The sequence below is a fragment of the Nothoprocta perdicaria genome, unplaced genomic scaffold (genome assembly GCF_003342845.1).
Source record: "Nothoprocta perdicaria isolate Ctin4 unplaced genomic scaffold, notPer1 scaffold_207, whole genome shotgun sequence".
In the NCBI taxonomy this organism is placed as follows: domain Eukaryota; kingdom Metazoa; phylum Chordata; class Aves; order Tinamiformes; family Tinamidae; genus Nothoprocta; species Nothoprocta perdicaria.
The window spans coordinates 625662-632059 of record NW_020455283.1 but is presented as its reverse complement, the minus strand read 5'-3'; positions in this window follow the sequence as shown (position 1 = coordinate 632059).

Below are 6398 nucleotides of genomic sequence, written 5' to 3'. Positions count from 1 at the left end.
AGAAAGAAAGAAAGAAAGAAAGAAAGAAAGAAAGAAAGAAAGAAAGAAAGAAAGAAAGAAAGAAAGAAAGAAAGAAAGAAAGAAAGAAAGAAAGATCACTTTAGGAAATGTGCTCTGTTGCTACATAAGTACAAAAAGGTCTGCAATGTTTTCTGCTTTGAGAGGGGAATTTGCATATGTTCGACCTCTACAACTCAGATGATTGTTTTACACAATGAAGTGAAATGCACTGTGAGTGCATCTATTTCTTTTGATCGTCTCTAGTGGGAGCCTCACTTAGCTTTAAGTCTTTAATCAGTGTATATATATACATATATACATATATATACACACACACACACATATATGTAATATATGTATATATGTGTGTGTGTACACACACTATATATACGTAATTAGTATATATATCTGTAGATATTAGTATACATCTGAGGAAAAAAATGCATTCATTTAGAGCTGGCAGAATAATGAAACTATAATAAAATAAAATTTATTTAATATATGAATGAGTATTAAAAAAAAGGCAAAGACTATGGGAACCTGATTCAAAACAGTGTCAAAAACTTCCTTGTAACAGCAAAAGTGACATATAAATTCACCATTTGTGCTGGAACACAAGATATCAAGACATACAGTACTGCAGTTGTGTTTAAAAGGAAGTTCTGTTAATATATTCAGATATGGTATCAAAAAGGGGCAATTATGAGGTGCTAGTGTTTACTGAATACCAGGTTGTTTAGGACAGCCAAAGATCTGCCTTTATGATATTGGAAGATAAACAGACTTCACACAGGATTCAGTATATTAAAAAAGAAAATACCGGGGACAAAGGCATAGCAGATTCTTTCAGACTTCTCTCTTGGGTAGCTTTGTTCTTCCTGAGCACATTTGCACTAGTTCTCTTCTATACAAGAGCTGTTCATGTGTAGACACACCTTTGTCAACAGCTGCATTAGCAATAACTGAATTTTGCAGGTTACCTGCTGCAGTTGGAAACTAGATCCTTGCTCCTACTTTGCTCTAAAGTGACAGTGAAGAGGCAACAGAAATCCGATTTCTCTTCAGAAACCTGCCATTAGGAATATTCAGAGAGAAAAGGCAGTGGTTTACCTGTGTCCCTAATCGCTCAGTCACACTCTCTTGTGTGCACGATGCAGAACTACATGGCACCCTACCTTGCCACAGCCACCAGGGTTCTGGAGGAGCCCTGGGCACGGTGGTTTGCAGCTCACCTGCAAGGAGAAGGCTTCTCAGAGCACCGAAAGTGGCATCCTTATTGCAACCAGACTCAGTATCACAGGTTGTGCCCCCATCCAGAGCTCTGAGACATTGCCAATTCTATGTAGAACAGAAGAATGTTTTATGTTTTACTTTGGTTCACAGTCATTTAATATCGATTTCTTTAAATAATATTAATTGGAAACTGTAAAGGACGTCTCTTTTATTACATCTGAATGCTTCTCTTGTTTTCAAAGGCCTCTATAATTCAAGCTATTTAGAAATCCTCCTGTGTAACACGAAGTGCTCTATTTGGCAAGATTTTTTTTATGTATGGTATATATTCCACAGAAGTTTTTCAGATGCCCAACAGTATGTTTTCCAGACGCCAAACAATGTTTTCTGTTTATTTATTTATTTTTATTTTGTTCAGCACAACATTCATAGCTGAATAAAGACACAACATTCTGCCAGTTTTAGCCAAGAGCACGAAACCGGTTCTCTCACAAAATCAAGCAAAAACTCTAACAAAAATATTTTTCTAAGGTTTACTGCCTTGTAAAGCTTTGAATTTTTTTGTTTTGTTCTGTTTTTTGTATTTTGTTTTGTTTTGTTTTGTTTTTTTCGGAAAATATTTTCTTGTTCTTAGTCAAAAACAATGTAGCCATACACCTTAGGATTTCTTAGATATTCACTTCACTCCTGGATCTCATCATTATCAAATGAACCTTTTTAATGATTTAAGTAAGAGTGCACAAGATAGACAAGATAGAGATACACCTATGTTTTAAACATTAAAAGGACCGCAACAATTTGTAGCTGCCTATCCATTTGAGAAAAAAAATATGCAAGTCTCACAGCAAGTCTCGTTCTTCAGCGACTTCTCAGCTTCAGTCACCTTTATTCTGTCTCGTCTGTGGGCCCCATATAGCTCAAATTTATTCCTGTATATGGTCAATAGGGCATATAGGACTCTGCAGACTCTGTGTTTTGTAGAAGACATGATTACTTACATTTGAGATACTTCTGTGAATATTGACATGGCATTAATACAGCAACGGGAAAGTTGTTTTGATTTTTTGCACAAGCATTGAGTGTTTAGATCGACAGCTAATAGATAGCAGATAAGTTAAAGCATATATCTGGATAGCTGGATAGTCCAGACAGCTGTCCTTAAGAGATAGTTAAGATAATTAAGAGAATCTTACTTAAGCAACAAATTGATAAATCTGATTTCTCTAGGAACAGAGGAAAGCAAAATACACATTAAATATTATTACCAATATTTTGCTTTTAACAGTAGGTCACCCAGGAAAAATTCAATTATCTCTGTTACAGAAACTGGTAGTTATTTATGTCTAAAAAGTAGATGAAAATATGTAACAGCCTAATTTACTTATTTGTTACTTCACTACATACTTGTCAGAAAATTTCAGTCTACAATTCAGCGTACTCAAAATTAAATAACATTTGCAAATTGCTATACACACACTGTTCATACAAGCTCTAAATTTCTGTGAGATTTTTAATTGAAAAAATCACAATTATTTAGTGATGAGAATGATATAACTGTGAAAATTATACTTTCACTTTCAGCAACTTCCTAATGCCTGAATTATCTGAGTGTTCTTTTAAATATTTTAAATACTGCTCTTTAGCTACATCATTTTATTTTCCTTTATTTTAAATCCATCCTCTGGGTGGATTTTAAAATGTCAGGTACCTTTCACAATTTTTTTTGTTTGTTTTTTTTATTTGTTTGGTTGGACGGTTGGTTGGTTGGTTGGTTTGTTATCTCTTAGTTAAAGTCATGTTTGGAGGAACTATTTGAGAAAAAAAGTGTATCTCATGATTACTCTTAATTTCAAGACCATCAGAATAAACATAATTTATATAAGTTTATTCATGTCAGAATAAATGTAATTTATACATTTATAATTGGTAGTGCATTTTTAGGGATAACAAGACAATATATGAAAGAAATAATATATCAATTATAGTTATGATGTATTTGTATGTACCAACCTCATGCATCTAGTTATAATTATTTGTCACAGAAATATAGATACACTTAAGGGAGAACATTTGTCTTTGATTCTTTTGATATGTGTAATCCACAAAAAACTTTTCCCTTGCACTTTGATGTGAATTCACTGGGATAATTGACAACTGATATTCAATACACAAAAAGAGGACTTAAACAGTAATAGTATAGTTATATTAATTAATTTTATTGATGTGCTCATGTTAATTTAATAAAATGCTGCAATTCTCTGTAGTATTTTTTCAAAAAATACTTGCACAATAAACTAATATTTTAAAAATAATATTTTGAAATCAGTTTAAAAATGCAGAATTTCAGTATTCACAGAAACCAGATGTTAACACTTGCTCTCAGCTACCTTGTAACAGCAAACTGGACCAGCTAAATGGTTTAACCAAATGAGAACTGGAGATACATTTCTATTTTAAACTAATCATTCTCTTGAAATTGATTATATGAATTAATAGTTCAAGAAAGTTTCATAAATATTTATATTGAAAACAGTCTGGTATACTTTTATAGAAGAATAAATCTTTAATAGTCAAATTCTTAATTCTTGTTCATTGTGTCTTTGAATAAATAAGTATACCTAAATAAAAAAGAATGATCACATATCAAATCAGCCACTAAACAAATGTGTGCATACATGTGCAGGTATATATTTTCAATTTCTACTTTAAGTAACAGTAATAGGCTTTAACAGTCTTTGTCATAGATCATTTTAACTACCCTTGCAAGTCTTAAAAATCTAAATATCTTCACCCAAATACCTTTGAAAATATACATTCATGTAATATTGAAATACATAGTGGCTACTGTTATATATATTCATCAATTATGTTAAATATCTGGCTTACCTTTTTAACAAAAGCTCCCTTTTAAGTACAACCAGATGGGCAATATTTGAGACTAAAACACACTAACACAGTCTGAAGAGTAATGAGATATTACCGAGAAGAATCTCCACATAATATGTCTGAACAATTTAAAAAACATGTCAAAATATTGGTTGCTCATTATGTACTGCATAGAATTTTAAACATGCCTACCATTCCTTTTAATACTAGGAGTTTTAATTCAGACATAGAAACCAATTAATGTACTGAGATTATTCCATATCATTAATTATATAAATCACATAGGTGTCAGAGTAGAAGAATTATACTATGTTGCACAGGAAAAATCTATGACTGCATCCGTATGAGTCAATTTTGAGCAGTGCATTTTATGGCATAAACCATATCTGGTTTGAGAGAGAGACTTCAGTTTCTAAGAAAAAGTAGAAGCTAAAATATTACATTTAAAATTATATATCTACAGTTCTATAAATGAAAGCTGACATTTTAAGGCTAAAGTAACTCAAGATATCTGAAATCTGAAAATTGTTTTTATTATTTCCCAATAAATTATCTTCTATTCTAACACCAAAAAAAAGTTTCTTATCTCTTTAAGCTAATACACCTTCTTAGATACTTAGATACTTAGTACTTATACCAGTATTTTTCAAAGGAACAAACAGTTGTATTAATTTAGCTTTCAGCGAGTCCTTGTCTTTAGCTTACCTCAAAAGTGAGCACTCTGCTTCTTCTTCGATACATTTGCAGCACATTTCTACTCACAAAGACCATACCACATGCCCTGGCTTTTTTAGATCATTCCTATAGACATACATTATGCTAAAGAAACTCAACACAATTGTGGAAAAAAATTGTGGAAGGTACAGAGATTATCATGTGCCGGAAGAGCTTCATAAAGCATAAGTTATTAAGTAAGCACTATCTTGAATCCAAATTTAGCTAAATAAAGATGAAAGCTTGTCATAAAGTAAAAATGATACCCTAACAAATTGGCAAAATTAATATATTATTATAAGTCATGGATTGTTTAACCACAAAATTAGATAGGCAGATATGCTGTTGTTTTTTCTTTAATTAAATTTAAAAGTCTCTCTATTGTAGCCATGGATGTGTAATCATAATTCCATAAATAATTATTTAAATGCTAATCTAAATATTCAAATACTGATAATATTTAAAATACATTCACTGATGTGGTGTTCTAGTGTAAAACAAAAAATATAAATGCTGCCATAGGTAATTACTAGTGGCTTAGCTGTCAGTTAGTCAAATCAACTAAAAGACCAATTACTCTGATGATACACAGGTTGAAAGGCTGGTTAAAAGTAGAGTTCATTATTGACATTAGGTCATGTTTGGCGAGTTCTTATTCTACAACATTTTTCCCCTGTGATTTATTATAATGAGGTTGTTTTGCATTTAGATTTGCATACAGTAACTTGTTGGATAACTTTAATTCCTTAGCCTTCACTAATTGCTTAAAATACACAGCACATACTTTCCAGCAGGCAAGTTCTACATAACAGAACTAGAACTTTTCTCACAAAAAGAAAGAAGGTTTATATAACGACACAGATAGCAATGTAGGATGTTTCCCAGAAATCTCTGTTTCCTCCAAATACCTCTATAGGCCACATAAAAAAAAAAATCCTGCTTCGAAATATAGTAAATGGCTCTTTAAAATTCTACACAGAAGACATGACATATCTCCCATATGCAAGAAGCTCTCAGAAACATCGACTTTGACTTGATTTCTCAGAGGAGTATTCTGGAAGAACACGGCAGTCCCACGAAAAGCCTACAGATTGTTTCAAAGGACAATCACAATAACAAAATATTACATTTAAAAACTAAAGTTCATGTAATCTGTCTTCTTTTTATTTGTTAAAAAATTTGTCACACATATCTATGGAAACGTATTAGAAGAACATAACAAGATCTTTAATATCTCTCTGGTCCTTACGTAAGATATTTCTTATTTTTTCACATGTGTTTGTGCATGCAAAACACAAAACCAAGACATACGACATATCTCAAGCTCCACTCTTCAGCCTTCACAACACTTCACTTTTTTTCCAAAAATACACTGCTATACTCTCCTTAGTTTCTTTAGTCATTCTCTATTTTCCATATTAAATATTGCTGAGAAGGCATTATAGATTACATAGTAAAATTCTATTGAGAGAAAAGATATCTGAGGTTTGAACCAAATTCGGATATGAAGAATACTTCTGTTCTTTCTCAGAGTATGAATATTGATGCTCGTGTTGTCTCTTTTT